General features: G+C 40.8%; 1 long non-coding RNA gene across 1 annotated transcript; it reads right to left on the bottom strand.

Annotated features, from left to right (window-relative positions):
- Positions 1–26,551, bottom strand: LOC120371688. Its single transcript, XR_005584527.1, has 4 exons — positions 26,426–26,551; positions 25,909–25,970; positions 16,481–16,592; positions 1–242 (listed from the first exon to the last, which is right to left on the bottom strand). It is a non-coding gene; the product is annotated as an uncharacterized LOC120371688 (long non-coding RNA).
- Positions 26,552–26,752: the final 201 nt, after the last annotated feature.

The following is a 26,752-nucleotide window of genomic DNA, read 5'->3' as shown; positions in this document are numbered from 1 at the left end:
CAGAGCGACTGATTTTTTTTTTAGATGTTCTGCCTTTCCATTACTTTAGCTGTCCTGTTCTTGAATTGTCAGAAAGGGAGAATGGAAGTCTCCAAGCCATGTTTCTATGCCATGAGGTATTTTGTACACTGCCGTTTAGTCTTCTCCTCCTAAAGCAAACAATCCTGACCTTTTCAATCTCTCTTCAAAACTGTGACAGACTCCTGTAACTGAGGGAGGAGAAGCAGAATTGCTTGGTGGAGCTGAGGGAAGAAAGAATGGAGAAAGTTATCTTAGACAAAGGATCTCCTCCAGAGGTGCTTATTGGAAAAAGAGCTTGAAGGAAGGCACAGCAAAGGCAAGGAGAAGGTCCATGTTGGACAAGGGCAGGCTAAAACAGCTTGGTATGAGAAGGAAAACTTTCTTTCTTCAGTGCAAGCACTGGCCTTTGTAAGTAATTAACAAGGAAATTGAAACGTGTCAGATGGATCACTTTCATTCTGTGTTAAGTGATTTGTCTTGTCTTATGAACAGGGTACTAATTAGCCCCTTTGAATGCAAACTGAAGTTAGAGATAGGATGAAACTGGAAATCTGGACACATCCACACTCTGTATGTGCGTATGAATGTGTGAGAAACTAAGGTGTTAAGACAAACAGAAATCCCAAATTCCAATCTCCCTAAATTTGTGGATATAGGAGGGATTCAAATCTACAGGCAGAGCTTAGACTGAATTTTGTGGCAATGCCTAACTATTGGACTGAGACCCATCTCTAGTTTAAAGGTACATTTTTACTTTACCATGTTGCATAGAATCTGAGGGACAGATCCTCAGCTGGTTAAGCTGGTTAGCTTCAAGGAAGGCACCAATACACATTGCATCTTAGGATCCCGAATCATCCTCTTAATATTTTAGAAAAGAAAACTTGAAACAATAATGCTGATCAAGAATGCTTTTTATACTCAGGAAAACACCTTGAACTAAGGTGCTACCACAAAGGAGCAGACAGAGGGCTAATAAATAATTAATAGATGTTTAAACTAGGGCTGTCAAGCGATTAAAAATTATTTCCAATTAATCGCACGATTAAAAAAATTATTTGTGATTAATCACACCGTTAAACATAATAGAATGTTATTTATTTAAATATTTTTGGATGATTTCTACATTTTCAAATATATTGATTTCAATTACAAGACAGAATACAAAGTGTACAGTGCTCATTTTATATTTATTTTTATTACAAATATTTGCACTGTAAAAAAAAAAAAATAATATTTTTCAATTTACCTAATACAAGTACTGTTGCGCAATATATCAGAGAGGTAGCCGTGTTAATCTGTATCCACAAAAACAATGAGGAGTCCGGTGGCACCTTAAAGACTAACAGATTTATTTGGACATAAGCTTTTGTGGGTGAAAAAAGCACTTCTTCAGATGCATGGAGTGAAAATTACAGATACAGGCATAAATATATTGGCATATGAAGAGAAGGGTTACCATTTTGTATGCTTGATAAAGACCTCCAATCCCTCAGACAGAGACAAACACCTACAAGATTTTTATCAAGCATTCTTAAAACTACAATACCCACCTGCAGAAGTGAGGAAACAGATTGACAGAGCGAGACGGGTACCCAGAAGTCACCTACTACAGGACAGGCCAAACAAGAAAAACAACAGAACACCACTGGCCATCATGTACAGCCCCCAGCTAAAACCTCTCCAACACATCATCAACAATCTACAACCTATCCTGGAAAATGATCCCTCACTGTCTCAGACCTTGGGAGGCAGGCCAGTCCTCACTTACAGACAGCCCCCTAACCTGAAGCAAATGCCAGCAACTACACATCACACCACAAAAACACTAACCCAGGAACCAATCCCTGTAACACACCCCATTGCCTACTCTGTCCCCATATCTACTCTAGCAACACCATCAGGGGACCCAACCACATCAGCCACACCATCAGGGGCTCATTCACCTGCACATCTACTAATGTGATATATGCTATCATGTGTCAGCAATGCCCCTCTGCCATGTACTTTGGCCAAACAAGACAGTCTCTACGTAAAAGAATAAATGCACACAAATCAGGAATGGTAACAAACAAAAACCAGTTGGAGAACACTTCAATCTCCCTGGACATTCAGTAACAGATTCAAAAGTAGCCATCCTTCAACAACAAAAAAATCAAAAACAGACTTCAAAGATAAACTGCAGTGCTACAATTCATTTGAAAACTTAACACCATCAATTTAGGCTTGAATAGGGATTGGGAGTGGCTGTCTCACTACAAAAGCAATTTTCTCTCTCTTGGTATTGACACTTCCATCAATTATTGGAAGTAGACCACATTCACCATGATTGAATTGGCCTTGTCAACACCGGTTCTCCACTTGTAAGGTAATTCCCTTCTCTTCATGTGCCAATATATTTATGCCTGTATCTGTAATTTTCATTCCATGCATCTGAAGAAGTGGGTTTTCACACACAAAAGCTTATGCCCAAATAAATCTGTTAGACTTTAAGGTGCCACCGGACTCCTCATTGTTATTGTAGTGCAATACCTTTATCATGAAAGTAGAACTTACAAATGTAGAATTACATACAAAAATAACTGCATTCAAAAATAAAACAATGTAAAAATTTAAAGCACACAAGTCCACTCAGTCTTACTTCTTGTTCAGCCAATCACTGAGACAAACAGGTTTGTTTACATTTGCAGGAGATAATGCTGCACGCTTCTTGTTTAAAATGTCACCTGAAAATGAGAATAGGTGTTTGCATGGCACTGTTGTAGCCGGTGTCACAAGATATTTATGTGCCAGATACACTAAAGATTCATATGTCCCTTTATGCTTCAACCACCATTCCAGGGGGGACACATCCATGCTGAAGACCAGTTCTGCTCGATAACAATCCAAAGCAGAGTGGACCAACACATGTTCATTTTCATTATCTGAATCAGATGCCACCAGCAGAAGGTTGATTTTCTTTTTTGTGGTTTGGGTTCTGTAGTTTCCGCATCGGAGTGTTGCTTTTTTAAGACTTCTGAAAGCATGCTCAACACCTCATGCCTCTCAGATTTTAGAAGGCACTTCCAATTCTAAAACCGTGAGTAGAGTGCTGTAGCTATCTTTAGAAATCTCACATTGGTACCTTCTTTGCATTTTGTGAAATCTGCAGTGAAAGTAGTCTTAAAATGAACAACATGTGCTGGGTAATCATCTGCTATAGACTGCTATAACATGAAATATATATCAGAATGCGGGTAAAACAGAGCAAGGGACACACAATTCTTCCCCAAGGAGTTCAGTCACAAATTTAATTAATGCATTATTTTTTTAATGAGCATCATCAGCATGGAAGCATGTCCTTTGGAATGGTGGTCAAAGCATGACGGGATGTACGATGTTTAGCTTATCTGGTATGTAAATACCTTGAAATGCCAGCTCCAAAAGTGCCATGCAAATGCCTGTTCTCACTTTCTGGTGACACTGTAAATAAGAAGAGGGCAGCATTATCTCCTGTAAATATAAACAAACTTGTTTGTCTTATCAATTGGCTGAACAAGAAGTAGGACTGAGTGGACTTGTAGGCTCTGAAGTTTTACATTGTTTTGTTTTTGAGTGCAGTTATGTAACAAAAAAATCTACATTTGTAAGCTGTACTTGTATGAGGTGAATTGAAAAATACAATTTTTTCTGTTTATCTTTTTTACAGTGCAAATATTTGTAATAAAAAACATATATTGATTTTCATATATATTGTGTTGTGTTGTAATTGAAATGTAGAAAAACATCCAAAATATTTAATACATTTCAATTTTTATTCTATTGTTTAATAGTGCAATTAAAACTGATTAATCACAATTAATTTTTTTAATCATGATTAATTGTTTCGAGTTAATTGCTTGAGCTAACTGGGATTAATCGACAGCCCTAGTTTAAACTAATGGATAATCACTTGTTAAAAATTATTTTAGAGTCCAGCAAATCAAAAGGTTGATTATTACTAACTCCGTCTGCAGAGTGCTATTATCATCTCTTACACATACTTCCTGTATCTGTAACAGACTTATTATGTCTATTGACCTTTTATAAATGGAACCTTAATACATAGTGTGATGTTTTTGGTTAACTCCCTGTCTCCTCTCCTGACAAAGAGGAATATCTCAGTTGGCTGTATACTCATAGGCTTACCTTTTCAAAGGTACATTAATGCAAACATGTGCACACACTTATGTTATTTGTAAAATCAGGTGCCAATTAGCAACATCTGGGACTATACTTTCGGGCATCCGGCTGCACACATCCAATTTTCAAAATTTGAGCCCTGGTGTTTTCTTTGCATTAATAGGGTTTTGCTGTTATGTATGCTAATATAAAATGCCTTCAAGCATATTTTTCAGATTATGAAATATTAAAGTTAATAAATAAAAATAAAATAAACAAATAAAATGTTTAAGAGGAAAGCAGGAATGGTCTGTTCCAGTGGCCTGGTGGCTAATACATAGTTGAAGAGGGAATCTGAATTCAGGAGTAGTGTTTCTTCAGATAAATGAGGATAGATTAAATAGATTTTAAATCCAGAAGAGACTATTATGATCATCTAGACTGACCTCCTGTGTAATACAAGCTGTGTAGATATGTCCTTTGGGTTCCCTAAAAACCATCCCTTTACTTTCACTGTTAGGTCAGCAATTACAATGAGGCAATTCCATTCTCTTTCATCAATAGCTAATGTGGTCTCAAAGGCAGAGGCACTCTCTGGGCACTGGAGCCATTGAGGAGGAACCTGATTTGCCGATAGAGCTGCAGTCAGCTGTTTGCCTGAGATTCCGACTCTGATGAACAAGCTTCTCTAAACTCATAGGTGCAATGAGTCATTGCCTTTTCACTTCCATTCAGCTTGTCTTGCTCCTTCACAGTGAGCTTATCTGATTCCTTCACAAGGGTGCAAGAGAGGAACTATGGCATTATCACTGAGTGGATGTATTAATCATAGCTTGGAACAATGACAGGACCAAACCGCAGTTGGGAGTACAACTGGAAAATTGGATTTAAAAAAAAGATTTAGTTCATAAATCAGGTACAAATGGGGGAAGTGGATTGGGAATTAAAGAGAAGTGGAATAATTTCTGAAATGTTTCTGTATCACTGAAAATGACCCTGTCTGCCAATAAGAGAGAAATTCACTCCTTTCCACTGCCTACCTGAAGTGTGTGGGCTGTTTACTTAACTAACTAATCACAAAGTTCCCACTGAAATTAAAGGTGACAGAATCTTGCTAACCTTTCAAACGGGTTAAATATTTTAAACTACATAGAGAGATTTTCTATACTGTTCACGGCTTGTATAGCATCTAACTAGTCCTAATTAATCTTTTCTTACCCCTTCGATGTAGATAGTCTAGTGATTAAAGAACTCCAAAGCTGCAGATGAAAATGAAACACTTTAAAAGTTCAGTTTGCTATAAACAGTTCTATCCATCACCCAATCAACAGCAAAATCCATTGCCAAATATGCCCTGCAGATGCAGTATACTACAAGGTTAGATGAAACTATGGGCAATATGTTGTATGAGATGGTGGTTTCAAATCCATCCTGTATCCAGTTCAAGATGCACTTGTATATCTGTTAAATACATTATTAAGACTTATTTCCCATGGCTTTAACAATATAAGCATTTTTTCATTAAAAATATAAATTAGGGAATGTTAACAACAAATCAAGAGAGTAAGTGATGGCATAATATGATATGTGGCAGCCTTCCTCATCATGAGGGAAAGTAGTTTACTTCATAGCACAATATACTATATAAATAAAATTGAGACGCCCAAAATCAGGCTGGCTACTTCTGAAATACTTGGACCAAGTCTTGACCTAAAGCCCATAGATATCGCTGGAAAGCCTCTCATTGAGGCTTTGGGACAGGTCCTTAGACAAGATCTAGTCACTCTAAAATCACATAAAAATAATTATAATTGCTGCCTCTGCAGTGGAGAAATGTACAGCTATAGCACAAAAAAAATCTTCTTTGGCTTAATTAATTGTATACTTTGTTTCACGATTTTAAAAAGTGAAGTCTGTTTTACATGGAATTTTACATGCACGTGGATCTTGATATGAAATACGTAGAGCTGGCTGCATTATTCATTAAAAATAATTTATCTGAAAAATTTGGGCATTTTTCATCAAATATAATATTCAAAAATAAATCTTTTCACTATTCTCCAAGCTCTACGGATGGCTAGGTAATATACTGCAGACAATTTTCCCACCAATCGTTGAATAAATTATTGGTGAATAATTCTATTCATTATTCTGCAAACTTAGAAAGAGAGAGGAGTCTTTATTCAAACTTTATAGACCACATGGTAGTATCATACGCTGTTGGTTGTTTTCAATTTTTGAGGGATATTTAGTGCTTGTGAAACATGCTAACTAGACAGTCCAACAAAGCAAAATCCTCTCTTTATTCACAAAACAGGCATAGTCTCCCCTACCAATGTGCCTTACCTGACCTAGAGGGCTTATTTCTGCAGGTAAGCATGTAGTGCCCAATGTTCTCACACCACGTATTGCTCTGCTAAGACTGCCAAGAAGGAGGTCAATAAGTGTTCATTGTGATAGTTATTTTTGTGACGTGGACATCTGCCCATTACAAACTGGACTGAAAGTATAACCATAGTTTGCTGTACAGCCAAGAGTCACATATAGACCTGGGTTGGATTTAACCTAGGATGGGTAGCATTTTCTATGTGTATCGCTCAGCATGTTTCTATTGCAGTCAGAGAGAAATATGGGATATCTAGAGTAATTTTAAATGTATACATTAACTGAGAGTTAGAACTAAAGAAAAATTGTCCACTTTATTTTGCAAAGGTAGCAAATGGGCTGAATCCTTGGCTGCTGTTCTTGTTGCTTTGTGCTGTTGAGTGCAAACTGGTCTGAAAGGGCAGCCAGTCATTCCCCCTAACACAGGGGAATATTTCAGTGATGAAAAGATAGCACAGACAGCTCTTGCTGACCAAGCCCCCACACCCACCAGGACATGGCAGGGTGGGGCGGTGATGTGTCAGGGCTAGATGGGGGCAGGTCGGAGCATACAATACTCTGCCATATTCTTAGCTGGCTGCACCCAGACTGCTCTAGCTTATGCTAGAGACTATTTCAACACCTGGCTGACCCAAGATAGAAGGAACAGAAAGGTGACTTGGCGTGGGTTGTGAGACTCCTCACCACCACCTGTCTTTGGCATTAAGAAGTCTTGTGTGTAACCCAGGAAATGTCATAAGGGGTCCACAGGTATCCCCTGGGTCTGACACATACAGAATAGTGTGCCAGAGAGTAGCATGTGATGTCTCTATCAATAGCCTGTAACTCACTGGTCGTCATCATCATTGTGAAATGTTTGTACAGATGATATTTAAGAAGTTATGTAACTATACTGATAAGTATGTTCTTCAGGTGTGTTAGTTCACAGAGGTCACCACAAAGTGATAAACAGGCTCTGTTCAGGCAGGGGATAGTAGATGCTTCTCTCTCTGGCTAGTCATTGTGTGGCTTACAATGAAAGTCTATTTGCACTACTGAGCCCGATGCTAATGAAAAGATTGTGAATTCACGTGAAAGAATATCTGCAGGAAAACCTAAAACCAGTAGGGGGTGTCCTGTTTATGAGGAAAGACAATGGCTTTGGGGGTTATAACTGGAGATACTGAGGCATACCTAGGATTCCTCACCAAGGAGATGAACAGTCAGCATGTCTTGCCTTATGAAAGGAGTGTCACAGCCAACCTCCCTGGAAATGAATGAGGGGGGATTTGATAGCTGCTTTCAACTACCTGAAAGGGGGTTCCAAAGAGGATGGATCTAGGCTGTTCTCAGTGGTACCAGATGACAGAACAAGGAGTAATGGTCTCAAGTTGCAGTAGGGGAGGTCTAGGTTGGAGATTAGTAAAAATTTTCACCAGGAGGGTGATGAAGCACTGGAATGGGTTACCTAGGGAGCTGGTGGAATCTCCTTCCTTAGAGGTTTTTAAGGTCAGGCTTGACAAAGCCCTGTCTGGGATAATTTAGTTGGGGATTGGTCCTGCTTTGAGCAGGGGGTTGGACTAGATGACCTCCTGAGGTCCCTACCAACCCTGATATTCTATGATTCTATGAAAACATTGCAAAGACTTTGGGTGAGCTAAACTTCAGTAGATAAGACAGTATCTTGTTAATTAAGGCTTGGTTCTAGAAGGCATGTTATGATTTTTATTTTACACATAACCATTTGTTTCCAATACTGTCACTTGCTACTTCTAGAATCTCTATAGTTTGCTAAATAAACTTATACTTCTTTTCACTATAAACATATCTAAATGCTGTGTGTTAAGTGGAGCAGTGATCCAAGGTAAAAGTTACAAGCTGACGCGCACTGTTCCCTTGGAAGCAGTGAATTTGTGAATCCTGTGAGCCCAGTGGACCTGGAGCTGGGCACCAGGAGACATTCAGAGGCCTGGAGGGTAAGCATGTGCCCATCACTAACCTGTAGAGAGTATGTGGGGCCTATGTAGAGCTGGAGGGGAGTGCTTGTGTTACCAGTGGAATTGGGGAGCTGCCCTCTGGTAGGCACAGACAAGGCATCCTTATGCTAAAGTCAGGTGGTGGCGAGGTGCCTCACAGCCCTGGCTACCCCCGGGAAGCATCACAGCAAACTGCAGGATGAATGATGAGAAATGGAGGCACTGATCGTTTGGGAAGGAAAGCGGTCAATGTTTCTTCCCAAATATTCTGCTAAACAAAACTTTTCTCAAGGGCACATTGAGATATTTGGTATTCAGATTATGCCACCCAGAGACAGAGGAGTTCATTCTATTCCTGTCCCTGCATCACAAAGATATTCTGCAATCTATTTCAATGTGAAATTTGACTAGAGGTACACAAACACAGAATTCTGTCATCTGCATGTGTCCATGTCTCTGTGGTTTGGTTATAAATAACCATTTTGTTTCCCCGGGCCTCTGCCGCATTTTCATCAATCTTATTCAAACTTCAGACATCTTACCCAAACGCGTCACTTGATGAAGATGCCTCAAACACAAGACAGCCACCCAAGTAATATGAACAGTCATACAGGGTTCAGGGGATATGGGCTGAGTATGAATGAGTGACTGCATAGGATTTGCAGCATCTGTGTTCCTGTATGCATTCTGAGTGGTAAAGCCATCAAAGTTGCATTGTTTATATGGGTGCTTGCCTACATTTGGGATTCTTACTATAGGATGACTGTTTCAATGGCCTGGAATGGAAACTATGTCAGTATATCACTGTCACTTTTACATTAGTGCTGCTACCACGAGCACTTGGGCTAATTTAATGTATGTGCCAAAGTTATTACGGTTAGCTTCTGAACTGAGAATTAAACCTCATAAAGTCAGCTAACTGTGTAGAATATTTTACTATATCACTGCCTATGAATCTTAAAGACTATCGCCCCCTGAGTGTTTTGATTATCTTGAGAAACAGAGAGCAATTTTAATTTACATAATAGTTGAGCTAAAATGGTAGTTATATGGTGTACCTATGGTGCGTTTAAGCTCGACAATCACAGGGCACAAGATTTTCCATAGTTCCCTGCTTCCTGTGCTACATAGTTGATAAGATTTTATTGGGGGCATGGCAGCATAACATCAGTATCTAAGGTGACCAGAAGAGATCCCTATGAAAGCTTCCTGAAGCCAACGTGAGGTGTCCAATCACTTAGGAAAGTAGAAGCCTACACGATGCTTACACACAGCCAAGACTTTTGGTAAAATTTTGGCTAGTGTTATTGTTTATGTTAATGCTAGACAGGTCTGTTCTGTGAGGGAATGGTTTGCTCTGTTATAAAGCATGCTGGTTCCATAGTATTGGAGGTTCCTGTAAGTGTGTGTTGAGATTGCCAGTTTGTATTTTTAGCTGTATTAATCCTCAACTGCCAATTTAGGGATGATTTATTGTCCCCTCCCATTCACTTCAGTGGCACCATGTGGTGTCAGTGGGGGTTGAGGATCTGGCCCTCTGCCTTTAACTACCTCTTTACTCAGATGGCTCCATCTCCATACTATTTGAGGGCCTTATAAGGATTTATAGATTTAGTCTCACAACAGCCCTGTGAGGTAGGAAAATATTATCAGGATTTTACATAGGTGGCAAATGAGGCAAAGAGAGACGAAATCACTTGCCCAAGGAGACACAGGCAGTTTGTCACAGTGCCAAGAATTGAACCCAGACCTTCTGAATTACAGTCTACTGCATTAACTAGAAAACTTTTTGCTTGTCCTCCTCTACATTTCCCTCAATTACTTACCCCTCTTCCATTCCCCCACCCTCATTCTCTGTACCCTTATCAGACCCTCCTTCATCCCTCATCAGTTTCCTACACCTTCTCCATACACCCTTTCATCCTGCCTCTCCCACCCACATACACAATGTGAAATCAGAAACCATGGCTTCACATCTACCCAGAGCCGCCCAGAGGATTCAGGGGGCTGGGGTCTCCGGCGGCGGGGGGCCCCCGCTTCGGCGGTAATTCGGCAGCGGGGGGTCCTTCCGCTCCGGGACCCACTGCCGAAGTGCCCCGAAGACCCATGGCGGGGACCCCCCACCACCGAATTGCCGCCGAAGACCCGGCACTTCGGCGGCAGGTCCCAGGGCGTCAGGACTCCCCGCCGGGGGTCTTCGGCACACTTCAGCAGTGTGTCCCAGAGTGGAAGGACCCCCCCCCCCCCACGGCCGAATTACCACCAAAGACCTGGAGCAGAAGACACTCCAGGTGCCTGGGCCCGCGAGAGTTTTCCGGGGCCCCGGGAGCGAGTGAAGGACCCCGCTCTAGGGGCTCCGAAAAACTCTCGTGGGGGCCCCTGTGGGGTCCGGGGCCTGGGGCAAATTGCCCCACTCGCCCCCCCCTCTGGGCAGCCCTGCATCTACCAAGGCCCCTAAACTCAGTAACATTAGGGAAAAGCCTAATTCCCAGAACCCTGGGAGAAGTAGAAGTGGTATTTGGATAAAAGAAAGTGATAGGTTCTCTGCGCATTACATAAGAGGAGACTGGGGGTCCTAAAGGAACACCGGGAGCAGGCTGAGTGACATCAGGCAGAGCAGCAGTGAGCAGCCAGTCAGAAAGAGGGTGGCCAGAGAGGCTGAATAGTCAGGATTGAGCACAAAGAACTGAGGTGTCTCATGAGGAGAGGGGTTTCCCAGGTATAAAAGTGCAGAGACGGAAGAAGGAAAAAGGGCACAGAGCATATTTAAGCAGTTGAATTTATCTGAGATGTGAGATGGGCCTGGAAAGACATAGGCACAAGACCTCTGCTTGAGAGAAAAGGGCAGCAGTGTTTTATCTGAGGTTTCTGCAAAAAGCAGTTGCCTGTGTGCCCTTTGTTACCACCCCATGCAGGAAAACAGGCTTTGCGCACATTGCTGGAAACAAACAAATTACACTAAGAAAATGCCTAATGTTACACCACCGATTTCTGCTCCAAATGGATAATTGACCTGCAAGGCAATGAGTTCTGTTACTGCTCAGCAAAGGGGTAACATTACTATAGCTTTGAAACTGCAAACTTAGCTGCTGCTGCTTGCAGGATGAGGAAGTTTCATTTGCAAATATCTTTAACAGCCACAGACAATGTAAAGTGTCAGGGAAATATGGCAAAAGTGCATGATAAAGTTCTTTAAATGTCACTGTGACTCTCACTAAGTTTAGAAAATAAGCAACTGAATAATTCAGCGCGTTGGCAAAGCCAGTATTAAGCCACCTACCCCTCTACATAGAGTTGCATTAATCTTTTAGGTCTGCTATAATGTAGTATTTCTGTTATTTTCATTCATTTAGAGAAAATACCGAATCTACTGAATCTCATTATCAAGCTGTCCTTCACTTACCAGCTGAATCCTCAGTTTCCCTACAGAGCAGTACAGATAATTGCTTTTTGCTATTATTAATTTATAGGGACTTGTTCTGAAGTATTTTGGTTTGTAGATATATTTTGTGGTTTGCCACTAAATTGTTACAAACTCCCAGAGCCATTCCTAAAAGCAGTTACCTAGCAAAATGATGAGTAGAAGTGGGGTGATAGCATCAAATAAAATAATGACTGTTATATAGAACCATTTCTATTGGTTACTTTTTGTACTTGTTTCACTTATAATCTGGAAACATAGAACATTAATAAATCCTTCTTCCATAATATGATCTTTCTAGATTATTTTCATAATATTTTCTAATTTTCTTGTGTTTCCTTAACACATTCTAATAATTCTCACTTAGCCTTGCTACATAACATGGCAACAGAAATATTCTGCAGCTGAATTCAGTGTCTAGACCATTTTTGTAGAAAAACTAGTACTGATGTAGAGGAGAGATTTTTTCCACTAAGTTAAATTAAGCCAGGCTTGAGTCCATGAAGATTTGTAAACATGAATTGCTTTCAGTAGACAGAGGGACACATTTTCAAACAAGAGTCTCTAGAATTAGGGAACTAAATCCAGACTTAAGTACCTAAATATCAGGTGTGAAGAACATGTGAGCTGTGTATTATTTTTACTAATATTGTGGGAACCTCCATTTGTTTGATTATGAGTGGGTGATAGCTGTAGGAAAGCCTAAGTTATGAGGTTCTATAGGATTAAAGGAAGACATACAATAGGTGTACATTAATCCCATTCTCCCATATTTGACCAAAAAATGCCACCACAGCTAAACAACAGAGTCAAAGGTGGCTAGAGACCAAAAGACATCCTTGAAAAATTGGAAGTCAAATCCTATTGAGGAAAATAGAAAGGAGCAAAAACTCTGGCAAGTCAAGGGTAAAAGTATAATTAGGCAGGCCAAAAAATTATTTGAAAACCTACTACCAAAAGACATAAAAAACTAACAGCAAAAATATTTTAAGTTTATCAGAAGCAGGACGCCTATCACACAATCAACAGGGCCGCTATACGATCAAGGTGCTAAAAGAGCACTCAAGGAAGTCAAGGCCAATACAGAGAAGTTAAAAGAACGCCTTGCATGGATCTTCACTGAAGAGCATAAAAGAGACATTCCAACATCTGAGCCATTCTTTTTAGGTGATAAATCTGAGGAACTGTTAAAGATTGAGGTGTCCATAGAGAAGATTTTGGAACAAGTTGATAAGACAACCAGGACAAGATGATAGTCACCCAAGAGTTTTGAAGGAACTCAAACATTTCACAAAAACTAACTGTAATATGCAACCTATTGCTTAAAATCAGCATTCAGGAAAGATTACTGGAGGACAATTTATGTAACACCAATTTTTAGAAAAAACCTCCAGAGATGATCCTGGCAATTACAGGCCAGTAAGACTAATTTCAGTGCCAGGCAAACTGGTTGAAACTATAGTAAAGAACAGAATTATCAGATACAGGGGTGGCTCCAGGCACAAGTGCAGCAAGCGCATGCCTGGGGCAGCAAGCCGCAGGGGCGGAGGCCTGCCGGTCGCTGAGAGGACGGCAGTCAGGCGGCCTTCAGCGGCATGACTGTGGGAGGTCCACCGGTCCTGAGGCTTTGACGGCAATTCGGCAGCGGGCACACCGAAGGTGCGAGACCAGCGGACCTCCCGCAGAAACACCGCCGAATCCACGTTAGCAGTGGACCGCCCGCAGGCATGCCGCCAAAGGCCACCTGACTGCCGTGCTTGGGGCAGCAAAAAACATAGAGCCGCCCCGATCAGACATATAATAAATGAACACAATGTGTTGGGATAGAGTCAACATGGCTTTTCTAAAGGGAAATCATGGCTCACCAATCTATTTGAATTCTTTGAGAGTGTCAACCAACATGTGGATATAGTGTACTTGGACTTTCAGAAAGCTTTTGACAAAGTCCATCATCAAAGTTTTTTAAGCAAAGTAAGTCATCATGGGATAAGAGGGAAGGTCTTCTCGTGGATCAGTAACTGTTTAAAAGACAGGAAGCAAAGGCTAGGAATAGAGGGTCAGTTTTTACAATGGAGAGAAGTGAATGGCAGTGTCCTCCAAGGAACTGTACTGGGACGTGCGCTGTTCAACATATTCATTAATGATCTGGAAAAGAGGGTGAACAGTCAAGTGGCAAAGTTTGCAGTCAATACAAAAATTATTCAAGGTAGTTAAGTCCAAAGCAGGCTGTGAGGAATTACAAAGAGACCTTACAAAACTAGGTGACTGGGCAACAAAATGGCAGATGAAATTCAACACTGATAAGCGCAAAGAATTGCTCACTGGAAAAAAGAATCCCAACTATACATATACAGCGATGGTTTCTAAATTACCTATTACCACACACAAAAAAATATATCTTTGACTCTCAGTCAGGGCTGGCTCCAGGCACCAGCCCAGCAAACAGGTGCTTGAGGCGGCCAACGGAGAGGGGCAGCACATCCAGCTCTTCGGCGGCGGGTCCCTCAGTTCCTCTCGGAGTGAATGACCAGCTGCCGAATTGCCACCAAAGACTGAAGCAGCAGCGGGAGAGCTGCAGATCGCGATCGCGGCTTTTTTTTTCCCTGCTTGGGGAGGCAAAAGCCCCTGGAGCCAGCCCTTCTCTCAGTGGATAGTTCTCTACAAACTTTCACCCAATGCACAGCAGCAGTCAAAAAAGTTAGCAGAATGTTAGGAACTTCTAGGAAAGGGATAGGAAATAAGATAGAAAATATCAGAATGCCACCACATAAATCCATGGTGCGCCCGCACCTTGAATATTGTTTCCAGTTCTGGTTGCCCATCTCAAAAATAATATAGTAGAACTGGAAAAATTTCAAGGAAGAGCAAAAAAATATGATCAAGGGTATAGAATGGCAATGGGAAGAGAGATGAAAAAGATTAGGGCTGTTCAGAGATGAGTAAGGGGGAATATGGTAGAGGTCTATAAAATCATGAATGGTATAGAAAAGGTGAATAGAGAAGTTGTATTTACCCTTTCCTCCAAACAAAAATCAGGGCTCACCCAAAGAAATGAATAGGCAGCAGATTTAATATAAACAAGAGGAAGAACTTTTTCACACAACACACAACCAAGGTGGATATCATTGCCATGGGATGTTGTGATGGCCAAAAAAGATGGGTATTAGTCACGATGGCCAAGGACGCAACCCCATGCTCAGTGTGACCATGAATCTCTGACTATCAGGAGCCTTAAGTGGAAGACAGGATCCAGCACTCCATAATTGCCCTACTCTGTACACTCTCCCTGAAGCTCTGGCACAGACCACTGTCGGAAACAGGATACTAGTCAGGATAGATCATGGTCTGACCCAGTATGGCAGCTCTTACGCTGAAAGAAAGAAAAAGATCCTATATTCAGAGTCTGATAATAGCCCCCAACATTTTGTAATCCAATCTTACTAATTATTAGTCAGTACTAATAATGGTTTATTCCTTCTCTTATGCAATTAACATTGATTCTGTCACTACAACTGTTTCCTACATTTCGTTCTGTGACAATTTCATCTGTTGCAACATACCGTGTTTTTTTCTGGTTTTGACAATGTGTTTCTTACCTTGAGATTATCTAATTCTACTTAGTGATTTTAAGGCCATAACATTTACTTTGAATGCTTCCCCCTCAAAAAGATGTGGTTATAGAAACAACATAGTGTTTATGCAAATATATTTCATATGTATAGGTACATTATGATTTCTCCGTACAACTTCTTTAGATGAGTAAAATTGTACATTTTATTATTGAGCAAAAAAAGTTTACTTTTTTTGCATAGGATTGAGGTCATGATATTTGAATTCATTTTTTCTGATTTTTTTAATTGATTTTCATAATCTTTGCATGCATGCATACACACACACAGCAGTGTTCATCAATATATCCTGATTTTATATATGAGGAAGTTGAGATGACTTGCTGGAGGTCACATAGCAGATCAGCAGCAAAGCCAAGAACAGAACCCAGCTCTCCTGACTCCCCATCCAATACCCTATTCACTGGACCACACCACCTCCCATATAAATACATGCATACACATCTTATCTACAGTAGCCCCATAACTGTAGTATCCGAGCACATCGCATAATTCCTGTGAGGCACGGATGTACTATTATCCCAATTTTAGAAATGAGGAACTGATACTAAATGACTTGCACACAATCACACAGAGAAACAGTGGTGGGGCAAGGAATTGAACCTTGGTCTCTCAAGTTCCAGGCTAGAAATTAGTCACTAGAGCATCCTTCCTGTCTAGAGCACTTGTTGACAAATATATGCTGGTGACTGTGGGTGTATTTATTTATTTATAATATATATACATACATACATATATACACACACACACACACACACACTCTTAATAGAAAATAGCCACTAATCAAAATGGAAATGTGAGGTAGTTTGTGGCCTATTTTCTGGACAAAAACTACTTCTTTCACCATTTTATTTATGCTTTATTTTTTCCCATCAGGAATGTCTTGCACGTTCCTCCCTCCCGCTGTGTATTTCAGTAATGTTTCTCACCTGGGTATATTTAGCTGTGCTGCAGAAAGCAGCATTTACCCTTTGACCTTTAGGGCACACCCTTCACCGTCATTGACAGGTTTCCTGTTCTCTTTGCAAAAAGCAGTTTTACCTGCAAATCCCAAGGTGATAATGAGTCATGTTGAAATGGCAAAAAAATTATTTGCTGCCTTTTGAATCAAACCTTAAAAATAAAGTTCATAACTTCAAGTATCATAAATGCCCACAGAGATCACTGGAAAAGACTCCCATTGACTTAAGTGCTCTTAAATCAGGACCTACAACAATAGGCATTATGACAATATTTAGGCAAATCCCAATCCTGCTACGGAACTCGCCTGATTCCAGTACAGAAAGATGTACAGGAGTTTCATTCATCCTGGTGCACAGGGAGTGAAGGAGGAAGGTGGAACCAGGATGGGAGAGGAACAGGGAAGGACCAGTGAATGGGTAAGGAATTTTTCCCCCTTCACCTGATTTATGGAACCCCAGCACACAGATGTTATGCTCCAGAATCTGACCTTAAAAATAACAACATATTAAGATGGGCCCAAGCCAAAAAATTTGGATTAGGGTCCAGAGTAGAATTTCCCCAACAGTTCTGGGGCATTTGCTTCTGAAGATTTGGTTCAGCCCATTCTAGACAGAGTGCTGCTGTAAAATTCATAACCATGCACAGCTATGGGGGGTTGGTACAGGGCCCATTTCTAGTTAAAGTAAACTACAAATGATTAATTTATTTTTTTCTAGATTCCATTTTCTTTGATATATCACTATCAGTAACTTCAGGGGGAGACTTGTTAAAAAGGTATGCCCTTTTCTCATACTAAGCAGTAAATCAGCAGCAATAGCCCAACTGCACAGGAAAATACGTTTCTGTGAATTCTTTAATGGGATAACTTATAGCAGACCAAGTCAGAAATCACATTGGGAAATTCATATTTCTCTTTAGCAATAGTTAAGAGGCTCATACTTTAGAAGGCTGCTGAATATGGCATCTTGAATCTACTGACTGCTTGTTATGTAGTTAGAAACTTCATTATTATCATCAGACACCAGGCTTAATGCAGAATGACAGAATGATACTTGTCTGAGTTGTTAAAACTCTACCTCTCGTCTAACCTCCATTAATCTCAAACACTGGCGCTACTGCAATCCTCATTTTGTTAGAAAATTGCCAACAAGAGCTCCTCTAATGAATGATGCAATTGCTAAACACTGTAAGCAGCAGAGTTTGATTAGTTTCATAAAAGCAGATGATGAGTTGTCCTAGGCACAGCATAGCGTCATGAAAGGCAGAGTGACTTTGCTGCTATCTTGATGTTTCATTGATAATGAAACTGGGAAATAATTAAAGCAGATGACTGGGCCATTCACATATGACCGTGACTTATCAAACCAGGGCTGTGTGGTGACAATGAAAAAACATCAATGGCTTAGATGAGGTAGGAAGATCGGAGAAATGTGTAGAGCTGTGGTAAATAGTAAATATCTAATAGTAAATATCTGAAAATATTGCTAATGATTAAATTTGTAAAACAGACTAACATACTTCAAAAAGCCTGGTACAGCAATTAGAGAAGGTCTATCTGAGCAGAATTTCAACATCTGCTCATTGCTGAAAGATGTCATTTAACAGCCCCAGGCTGTAATAATTTAACAAATATTTAGAAACCACTTCTTTATAGCTTGATCAAGTATCTATTGTTTAAGAAAGGATTTGCATCTGGACGATTTGCAATCAGAAGAAATAAGTGTTCTTATTAGAGTTTTTAGAGACTTGGGGACTAACAACAAAATTTTTTGTTATAAGCTGGGAACATGTCAGTTGGAAGCGATGGAGGAGGAGAAAGACCTGGGTGTATTGGTTGATCAAAGGATAACTATGAGCCGTCAGTATGATGCAGCCATGAAAATAGCTAATGTAATCCAAGGATGCATCAGATGAGGTATTTCCAGGAGAAACAGGGAAGGGTTAGTATCATTATACAAGGCACTGGTGAGTCCTCATCTGGAATACTGTGTACAATTCTGGTCTTCCATGTTTATGAGATGAATTCAGACTGGAACAGGTCCAGAAAAAAGCTCCTAAGATGATCAGAGGAATCAAAACCTATCTTATGAGAGGAGACTCAAAGAACTTTGGCTTGTTTAGTCTAACCAAAAGAAGGCTGAGGGGAGATACGATTGCGCTCTATAAATACATCAGAGGGAAAATATTAGAGAGGGAAAGGAATTATTTAAGTTAAGCGCCAATGCGGACACAAGAACAAATGGATATAAACTGGCCATCAACAAGTGTAGGCTCCAAATTTGGTGAAGGTTTCTAACCATCAGGGGAGTGAAGTTCTGGAACAAACTTTGAAGGGGAGCAGTGGGGACAAAAAACCTAACTTGTTTCAAGACTGAGTTTGATACGTTTATGTAGGGGATGGTACGATGGGACTGCTTACACTGGCATGTAGCAGATCTGCAACTACTGGTAGCAAATATCTCCAATGGCTGGTGATGGGATACTAGATGGGGAGGACTTTGAGTTACTATAGAAAATTCTTTCCCAAGTGTCTGGCTGGTGGGTCTTGCCCACATGCTCATAGTCTAACTGATCACCATATTTGGGATTGGGAAGGAATCTTCCCCTAGGTTAGATTGGCAAAGACTTGAGTAAGAGGGGTGTTTCATTTCCTCTGCAGCATGGGGCACGGGTCACTTGCAGATTTAAACTAGTGTAAGCAGTCGATTCTCTGTAACTTGAAGTCTTTATATCAGTGGTCACCAACCGGTTGATTGTGATTGACTGGTCAATCCTAAAGGATCCCCATATCCCCCCCTGCATCCCAAGCCACACCCTGAACCCCCTTCCGGAACCAGCACCCCATGTCTTCTTCTGCACCTTGATCCCCCTCCTGCACCCCCACCCTGACCCCCCTCCCAGAGCCACTGTACCCCCTCCAGCACCCAAACACTCTGCCCCAGCCCAGAGCCCCCTCCTGCACCTAAAGTCCCTCCTAGAGCTTGCACCCTTCACCCCCTCCTGCAGCCCAAACCCCCTGCCCCAGGCTCAGCCCAGAGCCCCCTCCCACACTGCAAACTCCTTGGCCCCAACCCAGAGCCTGCACCCCCTCCTGAATCCCAATTCCCTGCCCCCACCCAGTGAAAGTGAGTGAGGGTGGGGGAGAGTGAGCAACGGAGTGGGGGGATGGAGTGAGTGGGGAGGGCTTTGGGGAAGAGCCAGGGCCTCAGGGAAGGGGCAGGGTATATCCTGAGTTGACCTTAGATTCAAAAAGTGATCTTGGGTGTAAAAAAGTTGGAGACCACTGCTTTACATCATGATCTGAGGACTTCAGTAACTCAGCCAGAGGTTGTGGGTCTATTACAGGATTGGGTGGGTGAGGTTATGTGGCCTGCAATGTGCAGAAGGTCAGACTAGATGATCATGATGGTCCCTTCTGGCTTGAAAGTCTATGAGTCTTATCCTAAAGCTTAGCTAACTCAATACAAACAGAACACTAATATACCTTGCAACAGGACAAAAGCCAATTCATGGGATGCAGGACAGAGAGTTTCTACTGTAGCCATCTCCCTCCTCCCACCTGCAATCTGGAGTGTGGATTCTTCTAGGTGGGCATCAGAACAAGGGGATATTTTAACACTGTGCTATTCCAGCACAAAAATTCGGATGTCTTTCAAAGGACTCAAACTAGTCTAGTTTGGAATGGCTGTTTTTCATGTCAACTGTTCATCTAGCTTGAATGCGCCAACAACTACTATTGAATGGTAAAGCGTGAGTCACCATGTCCTCTGTGCTTCCTAGCTAGGCATATTGCTATGGCTATAATTACATTACTGCTGTTTTCCATTACTCAAAGGAATGTTATTGGCTATTTTCAAGAGAAAAACCTCACTATCCATACATTTGAGACCAACATATCAAAGCAGAAAAAAAAATGTATAGGCACAGAAAGCTTCTTAGTCACAGTAGTTGTTGAGTATATTGAAAAAAGAGTAGGATAGATTAAGTGGTTAATGACAGTTTCCTATAGAAAATGGATACTTTTTTTCTTCATATGTCCTAACTTCCATAAAATACACCACTACCTACATATGTCCTATGTGATAAAATTCCACATGCAATATATCTACTGACATCTCAAAATTAACAGCTTTACCCAAGGACAGCGATTAACTCAGAACAACACATAACAATGAAAGTGAGGTGTCCTGAGATGTGATTTTTTTTCAATCCATATCTATTTTTTATGCTGTAATTGTGGTGTTAATCTATTTTTCTGTCACAAAAAGATATCTCCACGTTAATGGTAATTGATATCTCTCATATTAATTTTTAAATAAATAATCAATGACAATGTATGCCTTAATAATGTCATTTGACTGGGGCTGTGGCCATTGAATAGAGGCTCAGTGCACGTTTATGTTTATTTTCTCTTGCCAAAAGATTTATGGGAGGCTTAATTAAAGCCTGAAGAGTGTTGGATAAAAGGCAGTGCGTGGGAGAGGGGTCAGAAGTAAAGAACCAAAAAATCATCATTAGCTGAGGTGAAGAAATAAGCCCATTTCCATGAGCTCTCTCTCAATCTCAATCTCTCTGGGTGACTCAGCAACTTTGGAGGCAAAGTTCTTTTCTGGGGGAGTGAGGCGGATAGGAGTTGGCCTCCACTGCATATCAACCCTTCCCCGGAATACATCAAGCTACAAGAGCCAGGATCATCAACTGCAAAGCCCATGAGTATTTTCTAGATGGGTCAGGCAGGAAAGAAGAAAATGCATTACTGATAGTGCAAAGTCATCATTCCCTCTTCATTCAGTACTTAAACATTTGCCTAAATGTTACATACACACACATTGAGCGCACGCACACAGAGCGCACATTCAAAAATTCATCATCCGGCAATAGTTACCACCCTCTAATGTGTTTAATGCCATGACTTTCCCTGAACTTAGTTACATAGGTAACTGCAATTTCCAAAATAGCACAGTGATAATGATGAAGCTGCAGAATGAATATCTGAGCTAACTAACACTGCCTTTTTAGAGAAACTCTATTTAATGGGCGATATAAGAGGAAATGATTAGCATACTGAGAGTGTTAGGTGAGCACTCCCATTTTAAAAGTGATACCACACCACTAATCTTCAGCTAAGGATAGGGTTTTATATGAGTGAAAATGTGATGATTTTTTTCCTTCTTATTTGTGCTGCTATAGAGTGAATTCAAAGCATGCTTTCCTATAGATTTTATTTTATTGTCTGTTCTCTTGTTTTTACTTGCCCTTAGGGACAAGTCCCATCACATTTAAAAAAGAATGATAACCTTTTAAAACCACCATATAGAAATCTACAGCAGGCATATAATTCTCTATTGAATTCCATAGCATGATTTAAAAATTCTATAAAAAAGTCTCATCCTCTTCTAAGTTCTATTTCTTATTGTTTACAATGCTACTAAGTAGCATAGTACTTGTCCAAAAGGGAAAATTTAAATAAACTACTTTTACAAATTAAGCAAAAACATGCTAAGTATCAAGGAGAGAATGAATGATCAAATGAGCAAGTGAATCCTACCATGTAAGGATCATTTTCTTTTCTAAATGATTGTGTACTGAGAAGGTACTGGCTACCCAGACTGACATTCCATTCTCATTCTGCTCACCTTTTGATTCCAGAGAATCAAAAGGTGTCCTGCAGAGCAGTGTTCTGTGAATGAGAATACGGTTCTGAATAAATTGATCACAAAATCCATTCTAAGCTAAATCCTTGATAGTTCCCAGTGGCCATGTATGTCTTCTACACAAATATATGCAACATTTCAATGACCTTACAAACCTCCCGCACCTATGCAAATGGGCCAGTGGGAGGCATTCCTGGGTTTTGCCCCCCGTCTTTCTGAATGTAGACTAAACATCACATCATCCCTGCTGTGTAAATGAGTCTAATAATAACTGCAGCTGTGTCACTGAGATCTATTATGAAAGACGCTCTGGATTAAAAGCTTTTTCCAAACTCAGTTAATTTACCTCTACTTTGCTCCTGTAGTTGACCTATGGATAGGCATGGCAGAATTTTAAATTTTATTTTTTTTGTATTTGACATACCAACATTTATTTTTTATCCGTTTAAATGTTCACAGTTTCACAGCAGAGCTGCAGAGGGTTCCCTGTGTGGACAAGAGGCCCAGGATACAGGATCCCTGTGGGTGCTAGGGAGGTTGTGCTCACTGGACGGAGCAGAGACCCTCACATGATTACTATTAATGGGTATCTTTTCATCAATGTCTGCATGTAAGGTCAAATCAATGTTTAAAAACAATTAACAATATAAATTAAGTGTTTGTTACCCATGAATTACCTTAGGGCCAAACCATGGCTCCCCTGCATACAAGATGACTAAACGTAACTGCAGGGCTCACAAGAAGAAAATACCTCTATGGGCTGCATTAATGGTTGCATTGCCAATCCATGCCTCATACCCAGGGCTGTTTCCATAGTATACAGTTACTGAGAAATAGCTGTATTGACTATGCAATTCAGATAGCTAGAAGCAACCAGAATGTAGGGAACTGCATAAATGAGAAAAAAAATTACCGTTATCCCTCCCTATCTGTACATCATCGCTGTGTATATTAGACTGTTCCTGGGCTGACTGCTCTATTCCTGATTTCTGTCAGAGAGAGCCAATTATGTCATCCGTCTGCCTTTCACTCCTCTAGCATTGGTTGGGAGGTAGAGACCCTTCTTGACTGGCTGTGAACATTCCATTTCAGTATAATAATACAGCCATTTAGATAATCTGAAAATATGCTTTCTATTACAGAGCTTCGATTTCCTAGTAGAAAAGTCCTACGCTTGTTATTGCCAGCAAGCTGTTTAACACCGCTTAGCATGGATTCTGGTTTCTCACTGCAATCTCCTATTATGAAAAAGCATGAGGGAACAGCTTTGGAAAATTAAGAACTAGCTGAGCCTCACACACCCAGAGGAACCTGAGCAGTGCGTGGAGAGGCTGAAGAGTCCATCAAAAAGCCCTGAAATTCCTCTGTCTTCAGAGAGAGAGAGAGAGAGGGCAAAATTCAACAGAGCTGGTGCAGGTTTAGAGAGCCCTTAGTTGTGGCTGTTGCACTGTGCTCTAGAGATGGTTTACCCTCTGGAGGGCATACTCTTCCTATACTCTATACTGGGGCTCTGTCAGAGTGGAGGGAGCACAGCTGTTTCAGTCAGGACTCCCACAGGGGAGCTCTGCAGTCACACAGCTACTGAATCACTCTATCCCTACCCCTTTCTTTATTGCCAGCTTCATCAGCTGTTTCAAGATGTGCTTTCTTCTCTCTCTAGTGGAGATGCAGATGTTTTGTGCTGCAACACCATGGGCCCTTGGTGCAGCATCACCATAAGGGGCCTCTGCAACTGCTTATTCTGGCATACACTGGAGCAAACCCTTCTGCCAGCATTCACCTCAACGGAAGATCTGTCTCAGAGTCAGCAGCCACTCAAACAGCTGGTAGTGAAAGTTGCAAGAGAGGAAGGGATGAGGTTAATAAATTAGGAATACATGACCACCACTGCATTGTTACCATGACTATTATTTATTATACTGTAGTATGCCCCATATGACGTTAGCTCTCCAAACCCAGCGAACATATATAGTCCTTGCCCTAAAGTTCATACAGTCTAAAAAAATAAAAGGGTAGAGGGTGGGGAGAGATACAAATATATTCTCAAAAGTTCTTGCAATCTTTACTTGGTTAACAGTTAGCTTCAATTTTTTCTGAATCTCAGAGGAGAGCAATGCATTCTGGAGCACCACTCATGAACCATGAAAGCTCTCATATCAGTAACATTTTTTTCAATTTAAGAGATCTTAGTGCCTGTGAAAGGTTCATCATAGACTGTCACAGGCAATCAAGTACTCTATTTCTGCTCAGGACAAGGCCCACACAAACAAAGCAATGAATCTTTGAATTCAGTCCTGACCAAGAGAAAAATACCTACAGAACTGGTCAAGTCTACCAATCATAAATATTTACTTATATTCCGTGTTGCCAGATCACTGCAAGACATTAGCCTCTTATCTTTCATCTGTCTTAGCTCATCTGTATACCACAGTATGGCTTTTTGGGAACCACTATTTCAGTGGCTCAGGATGAAGGATAATCATCATGTACTATGCTGTTGATGACTGAACAATATTATCTCTGAAATCCTGATGAGTCCTCTCAGTCCTTCTAGGCAAACCAAGAGAGAAAAGGACTGCCTCAAAACAAAGGAAACAATGCTCTGACCTCTGTAAACTATACAGGATCCAGCGTACATCCACCAATATGGTATGAGCCTGAGATGACCTGCTGGGACTGTCTCCTGATGATCACAAAATCCAGAGGTAAGCCTCAAATGTTAGCTTCATGGATACTAAAGTTATTCAAGACAATAAGATATAGCAAGTCCAACACCTGGCCAGGGAAAACTCAGTCAATTTAGTCAACAGAGATATAGGAGGATGTTAGTTAAGGGTTAAGGTTTTTGTCTACCTGTAAAGGGTTAACAAGCAGTACCTGTGGACACCTGACCAGAGGACCAATGAGGGACAAGATTATTTTCAAATCCGGGTGGAGGGAAGTTTTTTTTCCCTGTTCTTTGTTTGCTTAGGGAGTCTCTCTTGGGTATTAAGAGAGTCCAGACATCTTAATCAAGTCCTCCCAGGTTTCTGCAACAAATTCTTCTATTCAAGCTAGTGAGCATTAGCAAGGAACTAGTATTCTTATACTTTTATTTCTGTATTTGCAATTCTGTGTTTTGCTATAGAATTTCTTTAAGTCTATACTGTGATTGCTTTTACTGAGAAAGAAAGGAGAGGGAATTCTCTCCAGAGATTGATAAGTTTAGACCCTGTATTGTTTCATTTGGTTACAGAGATAGTGACTTTTCTTTTTATTCTTTAATAAATTCTTTTCTTTTCTTTGGACTTGGTTAATTCCTTCTCTTGTGGAAATTCAGGGGAAGGGGAGGGGGGAAGAGAGAGTTCCTCCTGGGTTTGATTCAAGCAGTTTGAATTAGGTATCTCTTTCCAGGACTAGGGAAGGGGAGGGGGAGGTAAGTCCCTCTTTGTGTTGAGTCAAGGATTTGACTCGGTGTATATCTCTCCAGAGTGGCTAGGAGAGAGGGAGGGGGGAAGTGGGCTGCTTCCCTGTGTGTAGAGATTCAGGGACATTGAATCTGTGTTCCCCAGGGAAAGTTGGGGGAACAGGCAGTGTGTCAGACACTTAAATCTGACTGGTGGCAGCGTAGTAGATCTAAACTAGGATTTTAGTTTAGAGGGGAACTAAGGCAGGTCCCCACATTGGAACCCAACAGCTCCAAGTGGGGGTGAGACCTATGACATGGTGGGCAACCTAAACACACTGCTATTCCCCTTTACCTTGGGATTCCTTGATCAGGTGGACAAACTCAAATCAATCAGATTTTTCAGTGGGAGATCACCTGCATCGGAAGTCAGATTTAATAACAGTTATAATACTATAATAATAGATTATATCAATATGTAATATATAATAATCATGATTAAATACTTTCATGATACTCTCCTGGCTCAAGCCAAATCAAGCCCCTATTAGTAGACAGCTGAGCTAACAAAGACTCTAGACGTACTCCATGTTTGAAGCTAGATTTCAGATTTAGACCCAGTTCTAAGAGACTGAGATTAATCATCCTTAAGGGAGCCCCAGCAGTGGTGGGGTGAAGGGAAAAGAGAAAGAGGCACTTCTGTTATTGATGTCATCCAGGCTTATTGTGCATTCAATGCACAAGTATATTTGGGGGCTAAGGAGACTGATTTTTAAGAGGCCTGCCCACCCTCATTTGCTACAGGGACAAAGTTAGTCTTTGCAAGGTGTTGAATCGAATACAGATGGTAATTTCTATTCTAACCTACTTACTGAACCAGTTCTTCTATGCTACTTTCGATGATCCAATCCCTTTCCAGATAATCCAGCACATCCACAGTTTACAGGTTTCAAATGGTCATTTTCTCAATTTTTCTGCAACTACCATTTATTGGACTCTTCAAGAACAAGCCATGAAAATTCATAACGGTAGGTTAATTTCGCGAGTTATTATCTTTTTCAAAAAGTTAGCAAGTAAGCAGCAAAGAAAAAAAATCAAAGCATATTGTAATTTCCTAATGCAAACAATGTCCCATGGAATATACAGCGATTTCTTTCCTGTCATATAAATTGTACCTAGAAAAAGGAGCTGCTGCAAAG

The sequence above is a fragment of the Mauremys reevesii genome, linkage group 9 (genome assembly GCF_016161935.1).
Source record: "Mauremys reevesii isolate NIE-2019 linkage group 9, ASM1616193v1, whole genome shotgun sequence".
In the NCBI taxonomy this organism is placed as follows: domain Eukaryota; kingdom Metazoa; phylum Chordata; order Testudines; family Geoemydidae; genus Mauremys; species Mauremys reevesii.
The sequence above is the reverse complement of the archived record's forward strand: the minus strand, read 5'-3'. Positions and strand labels throughout refer to the sequence as shown.